The sequence below is a fragment of the Pongo pygmaeus genome, chromosome 3 (assembly GCF_028885625.2).
Source record: "Pongo pygmaeus isolate AG05252 chromosome 3, NHGRI_mPonPyg2-v2.0_pri, whole genome shotgun sequence".
NCBI lineage: Eukaryota > Metazoa > Chordata > Mammalia > Primates > Hominidae > Pongo > Pongo pygmaeus.
Window position 1 is genome coordinate 26387471 of NC_072376.2, and position 15980 is coordinate 26403450.

At 39.5% G+C, this 15980-nt stretch overlaps 1 long non-coding RNA gene across 1 annotated transcript in view; it reads left to right on the plus strand.

Moving 5' to 3' along the window:
* LOC129035699 (uncharacterized) overlaps positions 1-15617 on the plus strand; it is a 70288-nt gene extending 54671 nt beyond the window's left edge. Inside the window, exons 4-6 of the long non-coding RNA XR_008502293.1 lie at positions 10275-10703; positions 11577-11633; positions 13668-15617. This is a non-coding gene — a long non-coding RNA (uncharacterized LOC129035699). The remainder of the gene's footprint in view (positions 1-10274; positions 10704-11576; positions 11634-13667) is intronic.
* Positions 15618-15980: the final 363 nt, after the last annotated feature.

The window sequence follows — 15980 nt, forward strand, 5'->3', positions numbered from 1 at the left end:
CTAACGTCAGGTCCATTGTGACATCCAGTCACTCTTTTATATTACCATACTTAGGGCATCAAGAGACAAGATTTACCCTAGTTTTACATACCCATAAAAAGCAAGTAAGCATGGTTTAAAAACATGCCTTGAACTTCTACCTGCATCTCCTTTTGTTGCAGATGGTCTCTCTCTTTTTTTTTTCATCACCACAATTCCTCCTCTGCCCCCAATCTGGCCCCCGGTAACCACCATTCTACCCTCTGCTTCTGTAAGTTTGAGTTTTGTAGATTCCAGATAGAAGTGAGATTACCTCGTATTTGTCTTTCTGTGTCTGGCCGAAAGTCTCTCTCTTAGTGCTATACAGAGATCTCTACATACCTTCCTTTAGGAAAGCAGACAATGAATACTTTCCCTGAATTCTTTCTGATATCTAAGAGAAGCAAAAAACCATTACCTGGCAGTGACAGGATATCTAGGAGAAGCAAAAACCATTGCCTGGCAGCATCAGGCTGATTATAGGAATATATTTTTCCCCAAGGGCCTCCTAAAACACAAACACACCCAGAACAAATACTAATATAAGGCAAAACCTGATAGCTGTGTCACTGAAGGTGCATATTTCAAGGTGCCTTTGAGATTTGGGTACCTCATTTTGGAATTCTGAGCAGTCTTTATAGGCAGGTCCATCATCTCGGTGGAGAAGGAGGTCAGCTGGGTGCACCGAGGCAGAACTGATTGGCTAAATTGCCAATGGCCGCAGAATGATCCAGCAACAGTCTGAAGCCAGGAGGACAGAAACAGCTGTATCCAAGCGGCATTGAAATCTGTCTCTAATTACATTCGCCCAATAAAAGCTTGGTTATTTACCATTGGAGAGACGCTTATAACAGCATTTACATCTTTTATCCTTGCAAATAATTTTGCCAGGTTTTTTTTTCTTCCTCTAGGTTTGAAGGGCCAGATGTTGAGAAAGCACATTTCCAGAATGTCCTGTTTTTTGTGTGATGCAATGTAAAATCATCTAATAATTTCAGATGCTAGGGAGGGATGTCTGCTTCTTGAAAAAGAGAGTGAGTCTGTTCACCAGGACTCCACGGTGTCTGTGTTGTGGTCCTGGGAAGATTAGCCAGCCACAGTTCTTCATTTATCTGATGGCAGCTAGCCCGGGTTAACATTCTGAGTGAGTCCTAGTGGTAGAGGTTTCCACAGTCCAGTGGTGCATAAGTACTATTCCATTAGTAGTGGGAGCAACATTTACAGGTCAATAAAGACTTCATAAAGTGCTTTATATGCTGATGTCAGCTAGCACCTAGCACACACGGGTAGCCATTAAACTGGTGGGTTTGCTGAACGGAGTTCATTTTCAGAACCTTGTCAATGAGACGTTCCTAAACAGAAGTGTTAGCACAGCACATGGGAATTGTACTGTTTTCTGAAGCCTCAGTCTTAGCCCAACTGCCTGATTGTAATTTGAAAAATGTCATTTAGCAGTTTCTATATAGATAGCATAATGGTTACTATGATTAGCTTCAGAACCAGACAGACTTGAGTTCAATGCCATCTTTGTTTCTTATGTGATGTGAGCATGAGTTCTTTAATCTTACTGAGCCCGGATTTCTGTCGTGTGTCACGTGGGGAAAATATTACAGCTAAGGCAAAAGGAGAATGCCTTTTCACTATTCTTGATTCCAAGGGAGACATATTTCTGGCTTTGATAATATATGCAAAGTGCTTAGAATATTGTCTAGTTCACATTAGGCATTCCATCAGTGGCCGTTATCATTATTGGAAGTTATTCTGACTCCCTGTGTACTAATTGGGAAATTGAGGGGTGGCTGATGTTATTGCTGCTTACTCTATGACTTGTGAGAGAGCAGAGTTAGACCTAGTTCTTGCTTTTCAGTCTGATGTGGTTTTCACAGTTCTTATTTACCTTAGATGGCTTGGACTGAAAAAATCCGTGTAGGAGGCATCTTTGCAGATTTTATATTAACAAAACAAATAGAACAAATTTCTTCTTTTTCTCTTAAAATAAATACTTTGTATAGGCCGAGCTACCCACTCCCTCTTTTCTTCCTTCCCATCCTTTCTCAACCCACGGAGGCCTAGCTTTCAGTTACCCGTTTTTGAGACTGGGGACCTGTCAGTCAGTATCTGCTCACCTCACATGCTCCAGTTTTTGTCCATTAGGACACAGAAACATAATTAAATGGTGAGTAGGAATAAAACACAGAATATATTATCTTCTGTTTCGTTTTGCTGCTTAATTCCTTTCAAACTCATTCAGCATATTGGTAAGCCTGAGAAATAGGTGACTAGGTGATTAGGTCTCATTTTCCTTGTCATCTCTGATCAACTGACAAAAATTTTCTGGGACATTGTCTTCTGAAGGATTTTCTGATTATGCATGTAGGTTCAACAGTGAAAAATCACAGTGGCCAATTTAAAATGATTGCTACGGGTGCAGAAAACGAAAGAGAGGTGGTGGCGTTGGTACCAGGTATTCCATCTGTGCCTTAAGATACTGGGTTAACAGCAGTGCGAGAAAGTCTTTCAGAGCAGGAGTCATTGCTGATCCATCTTGATAAATCCTAACATACATTTGGTGCTTTGCATTTTGTTTTTCAGGTTTATTTATTTATTCAGCAAATATTTGTCGAGTGCCTACAGCATTCCAGGAAACTTGTTATCCAACTAGAAAAGTGTGTTCCCCTGACAATATACAAGCTGTACTGAATTCAGTAGTTTACCATTTCCTTTTTCTATCTCTTCTTTATTTCATTTCTGAATTTCATGTCAGTTCATGCCTTCATTATCTTGACCTGGACTGTTATAACCATGGTTTTCTAGGGAAAAACTGAGTACCCCACTCCATCAACTACCTGAGGTCTTAAAGCACATTTGTAAGTTCTCCCAGGGGAGAGAAGAAGCAATAGTGAGGGAGAAGAGAAAGCAAGGAAGGCCAAGTGGTAGAAACCAAGTTGAAAAGTACTGCCACTGAGAGATTACTGGGAGAAAAAAAAGAATTTATTTGGAGATAGTTTTCAAATAACCACAGATACCAAGAAAGACAAATTTTCTCTTGGAAAATTTCTCTTGGAATTTGGTAGATGGGCACACCCACCTTCTTATTTTTATGAGCTGTAAAAGCTTATGACTGTGACAGTCTCCTAAATGGTGTCCTAACCATCATCTTACACTATCCATTCCATCCAGCCCACTGTTTCTAAATAAACTTTTTCAAGATGTGCACCTCCAGTCATGTCACTCCTCTGCTTAGAGCTCTTTGATGGCTTCCATTGCCCACAGTAGAACTTTTTTGTTAGAAATTATCAATGCATGAGGATAACTTGTAAACTGTGTACCAAATGTCTGCTATTAGCTGAATTTCAGTGTTAAAGATTGGGAATAATTTACTTTTTAGGTGTAAATTTTACAATTTTGAATTCCATTATTCTTTGGGGTTGTGAATGATTGCCAGCCAATCTTTTCTAAGTTGCGGGCTACACCATGTGGCATTTGCCACAAGTGCTTGTCATGATGTCATTGTTATTATTTCACTCAGAATCTAGGATTGTCCAGGCATATGTATTCAACATTTTACCGTCAACTGTCATAGATATTGCAGTAGAATAGCCTCTAGCCAATCAAATAAAGTCGACTTTGTAGAGGCTTTATGATGACCCTCTATTCTCATCTTGTTTATCTCTCTAGACAAATCTTTGAGAGTTCCACCTCTTACTCTGTCAAAAATGTTTTTCCACAGCCCCTCCTTCCAATCAATTTAATAAACCCCTCAAATATTTTAAGATCACAATTCAATTCAAGCATTACTTATAAGGTTTACCTTGAGCCCTTCCTCCCTGCTTCTGGTAGAATTGAGTGATCACATAATTGCATAATAATTTAAAAAATGAGGACACTTATCTCTTCATTTCTCATTCATTTCATCAGATCCCAGTAGAAAGTACCTATTGCATCAGTCAGGATAGTCAGGGCCTGCTGTGAGAACAAACAATCCTCAAATCTCAGTGGCTTGCCACAACAAAGGCTTATTTGTTGCACCTGGTTCATGTTCATTGTGAATTGGCTGGCATCTTTCTCTACACCATCATTCAGAGATTCAGGATGAGTCAGCGTCCACTGTCTTAGACACTGCTGGTTATTGTACCAGAGGAAAGACAGAGTCTCACAGAGGCTACTCCATCCCACTGTTATTTGTATTTCTGATTCATTACTTGTAACTAGTAGCATGACACTATTCAAACACACAAAAAAGCCAGGAAACACAGGATTATCTTATGCATGTGAGGCAGAGAGCAAGAAATATCTGGCAAATATTACTTATTATGACCACATTTGCCCAGCATAGAAACATAGAAAACAATCACGGTATTCCCTAGAGTTATGGAGGGGCCTATTTTTCTGGGCACATTTGTGTGACATATATGGACATACTTGGCTGTTCCTTAGCAAAGAAGAATAACTGATAATATACAAGGTGCGCTGTATACAAGGTATGTCTCTGTCACACCTTGTGTCTTCAACTCCTACAGCCAGGTTCAAGGGTTGGGGGGTCTAGAAGCTTCATAGAACACATCCTGTTTTTATTTCTATGGATATCCTAGGTAAGCTTTGCATATCTAAAAACTGTTTGTGAACCATTGTGCTGAGAACTTCATATATAACATTTCACTTCTCATCCAACAATCCTATGAGGTAGGTATTGTTTTCTGGATGGAGAAATAGAATACTAGAGAGGATAAATAGCTTGCTCAAGGTCACAGAGCTAAAATGTGGTGGAACTAAATTTAATTCCAGCCTGTCTTCTGAATCTGTAACTGTTATTTTTCTCTTTACCTCTGCAGCATTGTACATGAAACCCAGGGAAATATATTAACTTCCTTTAAAGTTAAATGTATTTTAAACTGGTACCCAGTATCATCTGAGGGTGCTCTAAGTCTTGGTATGTTATATTCTGATATGTAAAACATGTTTCTTATTGTTTTAAACATTTATCTGTCTGCATTTTTAAGGGAGAATATCAAGGGTTTATCTTCTTACACAGTCCTGTTCTGGCAACATGAGGGCATTTTGTAGTGACAGTGAGCTTTAATTCAGAAAAATGGATGGGACAGTGGTTCTCCTGCAGTAAGAGATTTATACGTATTTCCTTCTCTCTGTTAACAGGATTTATTCATCAGCTCTGAACAACACTTGCCAAAGGCTGCACTCTCTCTCCCCTCCATCCCCCGAAATAGCTATTGGTATTTAATAAATAATCATTGTTATGACTTAAAATGCTCGTTATAACCAGATGAAACAAGGCAATTGGGTTTTATTTTTAAAGCAATGAAAAGGAGTTAGTTTATTGCATCTCTTTCAGAGAGCTTAGATGGGGGTTTCAGCCACAATGATGCTACTTTATTATGAATTTCTATCAGTTGGATAGACTAAAATTAACATTTGATGACTTCTTCATTGATATCTGACATTTTTTTCATAGGCAGACTCTAATAAAGAAGTCAGTTAGAGCTATTAGACATATTTTAGAAGAATTTTTGATGCATATCTTCCCTTAGATTATGAAATTTAAATCATTGCTGCTATCAGTTTGAATGCTAATGATATAGCCTGCCAGATGGAAACCTTTCATAAATTTTCACTTTTCTCTTACAGTGGGTTGTAAATCTTAAGTAAATGACTTCTTGGGTGAACTATGTTGATGTCAGCTTTAGTGCCTTATGTCCACACTAATTTCAATGTCATAAGTACCTGGAAGGTAGGCAACTCTTAATTAAATGCCATTTTCTTTGTGCGTTATTGAGATAGAGCAGAGTGCAGACTCTCCTTGCATTGTCTGTGGCTTACTGGAGAATAGCTCTGCTCTCGCTTTGTCACAAGTGGGTTCTTTTGGAGCTATTTAAATGCTTTGGTGTCATGCAGCTTCTCCTCTCTCAACTAAAACTGTCTCCCTCAATGTGTCTTTCAGAGAGTAAAACACTGTTTCCTTAGCCTTTTGTTCTCCATTTTGACAAAACACATTCTGTAGGTTCTTGCCTTTTTTAACAATTTTTTTTCCTCCAAAAATTGATGTTTTAGTTCTCTTCAGGAGTGCTAATCTCCATATGAGAACCACACTGGATAAAACTCCTTTTTTCCCTATGGGGTTATATCAGTATTCAGACTAAATCTTCCAAAGGACTTTTCTACCAATTATGAAGAGTTCTGATAACTTGTGCCTGCTTATTACTTAGATTTCTTGGGAATTTTTTATTACAAATATTTTTTTTCCTTTAAAACTGAGCCAAATTTTGAAAAGTATTATCACTTATTTTTTTTTAAAAAAACAGCAGACAAAACATAAAATTAAATGAAAGATTGTTCAAACTTTTTATTCCTTGGAAGCTCAAAGGAAAGAGATGATAAAATCACAATAAAAATACTTAGGTGAGCCAACAAATATTCCCAGTAGAAATCTCAGAAATCCTACAGGTAAAACATCTTTTTCCAGTTATTGAGTTATTTTCTCAGCAGTTGTTTATTTATTGATTTGTTTTGCCATTAAACCTACAGACCAAGTGATAAATGTGCTTCCTCTGTTGTTACAATGTAATGCATTGAGCTCTTCTTGAAGCTTCATTAAAATTATATCTAAAGCACCGATTATAAGAAAATGATTAATAATACAATAACATAGAGCAACTGTTCTGTGGGGCTGCTTGGAGTTGCGAGCTTTTTCATCAACTCTGTTTTGTTCTCTGCTTCTATCCATGCAGGGAAGCAAACGCTCATCACCATGTTTTTTCATCAAGCAACAGGAACCATCATTCTGTAGAAACAAAGGCACCGACAAAACATTTCCAACCATTAAAATAATTTTCCAACATGGTTTCAGTAATTAGTGTATTTCATTTTCAACAACTATAATTAAACCTGACCTTTAAGCTAATTATATCTTGACATTTATGATTTTAAACTGGCTTTCCCTGTGGTGACAGTGTGTTAGATTCGGGTTCTAATGCACAGTTTTGTAGTATTTACCTGTTGTCAAAGGGTCTCTGTGTGGCTCGAAGGGGACCATTTTACCCAGCGTCCTGTTGTTGGAGGGCTAATGGTGCCACCAATGGTGCGGAAGGAATATTTTCTTCTACAATATACAGATGATACTGAATTTTTGTAAAAGTGTTTGGATATAATTACAGTCACGGCAGAATCCCTGCTAGAAAATTTCAAAGAAAAGGATGAAAATTAACTCAGAGTCTTAGTGTAGATCAATGGGCTTTTTTTTTTGGATATAACAAGCTGCCATAGGAGAAAAGTTGAGTCAAAGTGAAACTGGGGAGAGAGGAGAAACCAGGATGGCAGACCTGGTCTTGTTGGTTTCCATTAAGCTTGAGCAATGATGGAAATGTTCACTGTTTTTTTCCTTTTGTCTCTCCTAGGCTACTTCCAAATTAGCTTTCCTTTTTCCTGATAAGAAGAAGAATAGCTAATATTTTCTAAGCCTCACTGTGTGCCAGGAATCATGTTAAACACTTCACATGTATTATATTCATCCTTTAGCAGTCCTTGGAGGTAGGGAATCCATAGCCCCTTGATTTTCTTCAAGTGTCAAATGCCAATACTTGGTGAAACAAGACGTATTTTGAAATGTTAATGTTCATGTTTCTTTTTCCCCATTTGTCTTATGTGATCATCCACTGTTTGGTCAGAGGCATCCATATGGCTTTTAAGAATGAGAATACACAGTCAGGTTTGCTTTTCTTACTTCCAAAGTGGGTTCTAAGGGAAGCAGTGCTACAATCAGAGAAGTGGAAAGAGGATAGAGTAAGAACTAGAGAGCCAGGCTGCTCATCGCCTCACCTCCTTGCATGAAAGAGAGCTGGAGCAGGGAGGATACATGACCTTAGTGGAGGGGAGGCAGGAGAGAAGTGGGTTCACGGGAAACGTGGTGCAAAGCAAGTGAAGACGTGTTGTGGGGTGGGTAATAGGAACAGCCAAGCAGAGTACCAGAGGGTACCCTGGAAGCTCAGCCATCACAGGCAGACTGCCAGTGGGGAGAGGACTGGCCATATTCAGGCAGGTGGAGGAGCTGTGCTAGTGGAGCCATTAGCCTCATTGCCCTTGTGAGACCTGAACTTTTCATGGAGAGTTGCCTGCAGGTGGCTCATGGATTGTCTGGTAGGAAGATAACTGTGATGGGACTTCATGAGGCCATCAAAAATCTGGGGGCAGTGGGGGTGGGGGGAATTCACTTTTTTTCTGTGGCCTGGGACATACATAAGTGTCTTAAAATATAGGAGGGAGATCATTACGCTTAGAGAGGCAGGGACATTATGGAAAGGAAAGCCCAAGCTTTATGCTTAGGTAGGACTAGATGTGAAGGGACCCTGTCTTGTAACATGGAAAACGATTTAAGTTCTCACTGGATATTTATTTTTAACAGTGATTTTGGTTAAAAAAATCAAAATCAAGACTCAACCAGGTGGTTTTCTAATGGTGGGATTAGAGGCAGGAGGATACTTGGTTTCGAAAAGGCATCCTGAACTTGTTTTATATTAAACTCAGTGGTTTCTACCTCTTTGCATAACTTTAGGATGCATCTTATTTCTGGGCATCTCATATCTGGGAAGTGAGATGTGTGCTTCACCACTGTGTGTTGCCAAAGAACAGGTTAGATCAAGTGTGTCTACTGACTGGGCAGTGGGAATGGGCTTGGGGAGTAGGATTGAATAAGGCACAAGATAAGCATAAAGATAGGATGTTGTGAAAGAATTAGGACACAGGCCTTGGCAAAGCTATTACAACTTTAAGATTGTTCTGTCATCTTCTCTAGTTTCATCTTCTTGGAGATTTGGAGCCTCTGTGTGGACTGCAATAAAACAAGTTGCTGAAACATTGTGTGAGGACACCCTGGCCCTTGCTTCACTTTAGTCAGGTTTCAGACAATGTCGGTTAGCTTCCATTTACTCAATGTACCTGCATAGAAGTGAACTGATGGCGAATTGGTGATTTTAAAGTACTGGTGGTGAGAAAGGAAGAGAACACTGATTAGAATTTTAAAAAATGTTTTAATTTTTACTTTTACAAATACAGGGAGTACACGTGCAAGTTTGTTACATGGACTAGAAAAATACTAACGAGTAAAAATCGACAGCCATTTGAAGTTAGGGTCAGCCCCAAGGATGTGTCTTGGAGTGGTTATTAGGTGGCTCTGTCATGCATCGCTTATTTTGCTTGTCTATCTGACTAGGCTGCAAGTGCTATGAAGTTAGGGCTGATAGTTTTGTTTAGCTTTGTTTTGTTTTTCCACCTGCATGCTTAGAACTGGTCAAAAATGCTTCCAGATGAGTGGATCCAGCCTTTGGAAAATATTTTACTCTTCATGAAAGGCCAGTCTATATGTGGCCACTCATGCCTCTGTTCTGATCATCATCTTTCTGTTCCAGTTCCCAAGAGGAGTCAGTTTCATGAGTTTTGGGGCCAGGGGCTGCAGAAAATTGTGAAGACTTCAAGGGAGCCAACTCCTTGTTCCCTTCAGCATGTCAACAAGGCAGTGTTGGAGAGCTACTCACTCCAGGTGCTGCTACTATGACAGAGAACCCTGGACCACTCCTACTGATGTTGACTTACAGAGGAACTAGTTGGTTGGCCTTGTGGCTAATTTGTTCTCCATCTGGGGCAGGCTGTATAGCCTGTATATCCAACTTCATCTCACAGGAGACAAATAGACTGGACCTATCCTTGCAAGTGCATTGGGTGGATCAGATGTTTAGCAAGATCCATATAACTCTAATCTCTGGTAGATTTATTATCTGAGTCTTACAACCCCTTGGTGTCTTGAAGACTGTAATCTATAAAATGTGTGGTGAGTAAAACAGCTAGCCAGAATGCCATTCCTAACGTGTTATTGGCCTGTAACTCTGCCAAGAAGGCTCAGAAAGTCATAAATCTGATGTGATTTTATAGTGGCAGACTTAAGTGTAGTCAATGACAAGATAGTCCTGTTATTTTACTGGCAGGGGATCACCAACACACTGAGACTTACACATCTGGTCTATTATGAGTTAAAAGTAACACTGAATTTAAATTGCTTGTAACACAGGATATATCTAAATATTCACTGTGTATTTATTTATCTCTGCAGTTCAGAGCCTTTTCTGACCAGAGTCTTTACATTTCTGTGCTAACAGTTATTCTTTATCAGTAATGATTTTTCTGGAGCCATTTGATTTGACTGTGCAGTGACACATGATATTTGGATAAACCAGGATTTATTTCCTCTTTAGCTCTGCACATGGAGTTTGGTGACATGTTTACAAGAGATCACCTGTGATGAGGACAAAGGTCGGTGGAAAGCTGTTCAAACAGAGAGACTTGGCCTTGAGGAGCCCATTTGAACCTCAACTCTTGACCTGTTCATTGACTGTGTTGGCTAATTGGGTCTTCAGTGCAAAGCAAGAAACAATGCTCAGCTTTGCTAACTGTTTGTGTAGCCAGAACATGAAAATCAATCTACCGATGACCAAAAGGGCGTAGCAAACAGCATCCCTGTGGAGTTGGGTGTTTTTGGCCTTGGCGTTCCACAGATGTGACCTGAGAATTCACACAACTTACCTGAAGATGCAATTCATATAATTAATATGTTCACTGCATGAAGATTTTATTCACCGTAAGTTGGGATGGTGAGAGACGGACAGAAAACACAGAAGCCCGAGGTAAGTAGAAATGTGACCCATGAAAGCAGTTTGGGTTCAGTTGAAAAGATTATGCACATTCTGATATCATTGAATTGTATTCTTTTTTTTTCACATCAGTGAGATGTGAAGAATTTTGCAGCTTGTGAAGAAATAAATCATATGAACACAAAACAAAAAAATCCACCTCTCTTTGGATACATTCCTTGGTTTAACTCCAAAGAAGTAGCTTGTGTGGCTTCTCCTAAAATGTGTGAAATACCACCTGGCTGGGTCCCAGGGAAAAAACCAACTTGGGGGTCCCTGAGTCCTGAAGTCTCCTGGCAGCTCAGTCCTTGTTAGTATTTGAGATAAATAAAACAATTGATCTTATCTGAAAACTGCATAGAAAGTAGGAATGTTTTTATTCAATTGAAAATGAAAAAAAAAAAGCTCTTGACTTTTTTTTTTTGTTGGAGTCTTGCTCTGTCACCCAGGCTGGAGTGCAGTGGCGTGATCTCAGGTCACTGCAACCTCCACCTCCCGGGTTCACGCCATTCTCCTGCCTCAGCCTCCTGAGTAGCTGGGACTACAGGCGCCTGCCACCATGCCCGGCTAATTTTTTGTATTTTTAGTAGAGACAGGGTTTCACTGTGTTAGCCAGGATGGTCTCGATCTCCTGACCTCGTGATCCGCCCGCCTCGGCCTCCCAAAGTGCTGGGGGCTCTTGACTTTTTAAAAAACTTAATGCTGTCAGATCCAAAGGAAGTTAAATAAGTATGCATTTGGATTTAGAATCTTGATTAAAGAAATATCTTGGAAATGAGCCCCATAGCACAGGACCCTCTTCGGTAGAATTTATTAGAAAGATCCCAAGTGGCAAGCATCATTTTTATTTTCTCTTTCTCATTTAAGGTGGGAAGCTCTTTGCTCTTTTTTAAGATGCTTACTGCTGAAGTAAGTACAAAACAGGTAAGCACATTTTAATCAGGGGATATTTTCAAGGCTTGCAACAGTAAGTTACATTGGATCTATCCAGGAAAGCTTTTTAAAAATCCCCAAACCTATCTCACATACTTTATTTTTAACAAAGGAAGGGAAGAGAAAAGAGAAAATAAAGAAGGAATAAATCAGTATAATGTGGCAGATGCCTTTCTCACTGCCTATAATTGTGTAAAGAAACAATACACTGCAGTAAAACTCGGCGGATTTTATTTGGTTTATTAGCTCCAACTGCATCTCAAGCTGTCTCACTGCCCCACTTTTAGACAATACATGACATCATAATTGCTTCTGGCATTTTACAGTAATAGATACTGGTGAGAGTTGTCTGAGTTGGTTTTTTTTCTTGCCTCCCCTCACTTTATGAGTACTTCTTTGGAAAACAGCAACCTCTCATTTGCAGCGCATGCACATTTTGGCTAAGATAGTTCTTCACTACGCTGCCAGCAAAGATATTCTGCTCTATTTAAATTCGAAGGCAGCTTTCTTCAATCCACCAAACAGACCCTTAGGTTCTCCCAATGAGGCCTATCAGCTTACTCAGTGTGGTACTCCTGTCCAGGGTGCTGAACTGGGGAGATTAGCCAAATTAACCAAAACCAGGGCAAAAATCATTCTCAGGAAATCCAGATTCCTAAAGTAAAACCTTGGGTCACTTAATAGTATTTATATTCCACAATATATGTAGAGATTTTCTTCTGCTCTGCATGAATGACCTCTGTTAGGTGCTGAAGACCCAGCAAACAAACCAGTGGCAGAGAGGTGGCTAAATGAAGTCACCAAGGCAAATGTGAGTTGAAAATTGACCCAAGCACTGGATGACAAGGACGTCTTTATAAATATGTGAAGCTGATGCAGGCTTTGACTGCCATGCAGCAGATTAGCATTGTTAAACTGTGTCACAGTCCAAACAGTGCCTGGCTAGAATATTTATTATGTTACTTAATTTTGCTGAACAAACAGACTATATTTATCAGCACAGGGAAGGAGCTCCCCTTTCAAGGGCCAATTTGTCCAGAAAAGTATCAGATAAACATACATTGTTAGAGATGGCAGGGTTAGGGGGGATGATTTTAAGCCTCACTTTTATAGGTGAGGGCACAGAGAACCAGAGAAGGTAAGTGACTTTCCCAAGGTCGCATAGCTATTATGTGGTAGCGCTGGGACTAATTTTCTAGTCTTCTGATACCTTGAAAATTGTTATTCCCATTGAGACAAGCACCCTCATAGCTGGGGAACAGCCTGCAAACCTATGAACAGTTTCTGCTTTCCTGCAGAGTCACGTGGTGATAGTGGTCCTGAGCAACTTTATGTTTTCTCTCTGATATCCCTTAACACTGACCTTTGGGAGGAATAAGACATATTTCTCCAGGCCTCCTGCTGCCTGAGCCATGATTGGCCTACTGTGACATGACTTTCCTATTACTGCATTAAAGTGCCTTATTGGCTCATTCCTTCAAGATTCTGCCATCACTTATGGCTGAAAATGAGGAGGACATAAATAGTTATGTATTGCAATGTATGGCCAGAGAGCCAACTGGAAGTAGACACTGTTCTGAAGCTCCCAAACTCTCTATATCTATTGTATGCTTCTTAGCATTTTCTATTTTGAATTATCATATGTTTTCATGTAGTATTGTTCTTTATTGTATAGTAAATGTTCAAGATTGCCATTATTACCTCTGTTTTACTGATGAGTAAACCAGGAGTTCAAAAGACTTGTCTAAGATAAATGAACACTAACTAACTAGCAGTGAAACCGTGGTATCTAGTTTCTATTCTATTCTTATTTCCCTTAACACATAGTTCCATCTCCCTACTATACCTGGCACATAGATAAGAATTAATACACCTATTTTGAATGAATGAGGCCAAATCTGGCTTCCACATACCTTCATTTTCATAATCAGTGATACTTTAATCTCAGGAGCAATGGAATGAACTCAGCAGCTTCTCCCACAAACCTGCTTTCCAACCTTCGTTTATTCTTCTTATTTTTTTTAGACAGAGTCTCGCACTGTCGCCCAGGCTGGAGTGCAGTGGCGCTATCTCAGCTCACTGTAAGCTCCGCCTACCAGGTTCACGCCGTTCTCCTGCCTCAGCCTCCTGAGTAGCTGGGACTACAGGCGCCTGCCACCATGCCCGGCTAATTTTTTTGTATTTTTAGTAGAGACAGGGTTTCACCGTGTTAGCCAGGAGGGTCTCCATCTCCTGACCTTGTGATTCACCCGCCTCTGCCTCCCAAAGTGCTGGGATTATAGGTGTGAGCCACCGTGCCTGGCCTGTTTCTTATTTTATGAGGAGATACCCTAGCTATCTTTCTGCTCAAAGCAAGTCATTTAAGTTCCAGGAAATTATCCCTTAAGTCTGGCTTTCCTGTGTGTCTCAGTTTCCATTCTCTCTCTCCCTCCTGTTACTGTACTAGATCAGGTCCCCATTATCTCTGATCTGCACTAAAATAATGATCTTATGGACTCTCTTCCTGTGGATTCACCTCTCCTCTAGCGTGGTCCTCACAGAGTTGAAGATTCTAATTCACAAATCTGATTACATCACCCTCCACTTCAGAGCTCCCCATTTTCAAGGTCATAATCTTAACTCATCTACATGGCATGCCATGCCCTTCATGAACTGGCCACTCCTTGCTTTTGTAGAGTTATCTATTGCCACTCTTTCTTCTTACTCCATACTCTACCATTATTGAACTACTTGTCATTTTGTCCCATGCTCTTTCAGACTTCCAAGTCTTTGCATGTGGCGTTCCCTGGAATATCCTCCTGCCTTGACAAAGTTGTACCTACATATTTGATACTGTGAAGACTCGTAACCAGTTGTTCTACCATTATAGCTCACGTTCTTTTGACAACGTCAAAGTTGCATTTTAAAAGTGGATTCTGGGACTTTTGCTTCTGGCAAATAAGATATCACTCATACTTTCCAAAGTGGTTAAAATCAAGAATATTGACTATTCCAAGTGTTGGTAAAAATAGAGAGGAAATGGAACTCCCATACATTGCTGACAGAAATGCAAAGTTGATGTAATGACTTTGGTACGCAGTTTGGCACTTTCTTTAAAAGCTACACATGTGTGTACTACATGACCCAGCCCTTCTATCCCTTGGTATTTATCCAAGAGAAATGAAAGCACATACCCATACTAAGTCTGCTACACCAATGTTTGTAGCAGCTTTATTTGTTATAGCGCCAAACTGGAAACAACACAAATGTCCATCAACGGGTGAATGAATAAACAAATTGTCATATACCCATGTGGTACAATACTACCCAGTAATAAAAGGAATGGACTATTGACACACTTTACAATGTGAAATAGTATCAAAATAATTATGGTGAATGATAGAAGCCACACCAAAACACAGTGCGTATTGTATGGTTCCATTTATATATACAGAAGAATCTCTGTATCTGGGGATTCTGCATTTGTGGATTCAATCAACTACAGATAAAAAATATTTGAAAAAATTTTAAAATGCAACATAAAAATAATACAATGCAGTATAACAACTATTTATATAGCATTTATAATGCATCAGGTATTATCAATAATCTAGAGATGATTTAAAGTATAAAAGAGAATGTGGGAAAGTTATGCAAATACTGCACAATTTTACATAAGGGACTTGAGCATCCATAGATTTTGATATCCACAGTAGTGTCCTGGAAAAAAATCCCCGAGGATACTTGAGGGGACAACAGTAAATCCAGTAAATCCAGAGAATATAACCTAATGCATAGTGACAGAGAGCAGATGAAAGATTACCTGGGATGAGGGTTTCATGAAGAGGGGATGGGAAGGAAAGGGGGGAATGGATTGAAAATGGGCATGAGAAAACTTATGGTTGCAGGTGATGCTTTTTTATTATTTTAATTGTGGTGATGCTTTAATAGGTGTATACGTATGTACAAACATATCAAATTCTTCATTTAAACTGTGTGTAGTTTATTGTATGTCCTTTGTCCTCAGTAAAACTGTTTTGAAAAACAAATCCTAAAACTTACAAATAATGAATTTTTAGTTGTGAGAATTTCAGGCATTTTGGTGGGTGGCATGATCCTGGTCAGAGCATCTTTTTGTTATCCCTTGTCTATCAATATGACCTAAGAGTAAGGCTTGTCCCAACTATAGCCATGGGCCATTCCTAGTAAAGTATTTTCAGGACTGTTTTTCACTTCTGAAAATGAGAAAAGTAGAAGATCTTGCTGAAAAAATGTAAGAAATATCAGACAGCATCATCTGGGGTTCTCTTCCTGTATTAGTTAGGGTAGGCAAACTGCTTCAGCAAAAATACCCAAAAC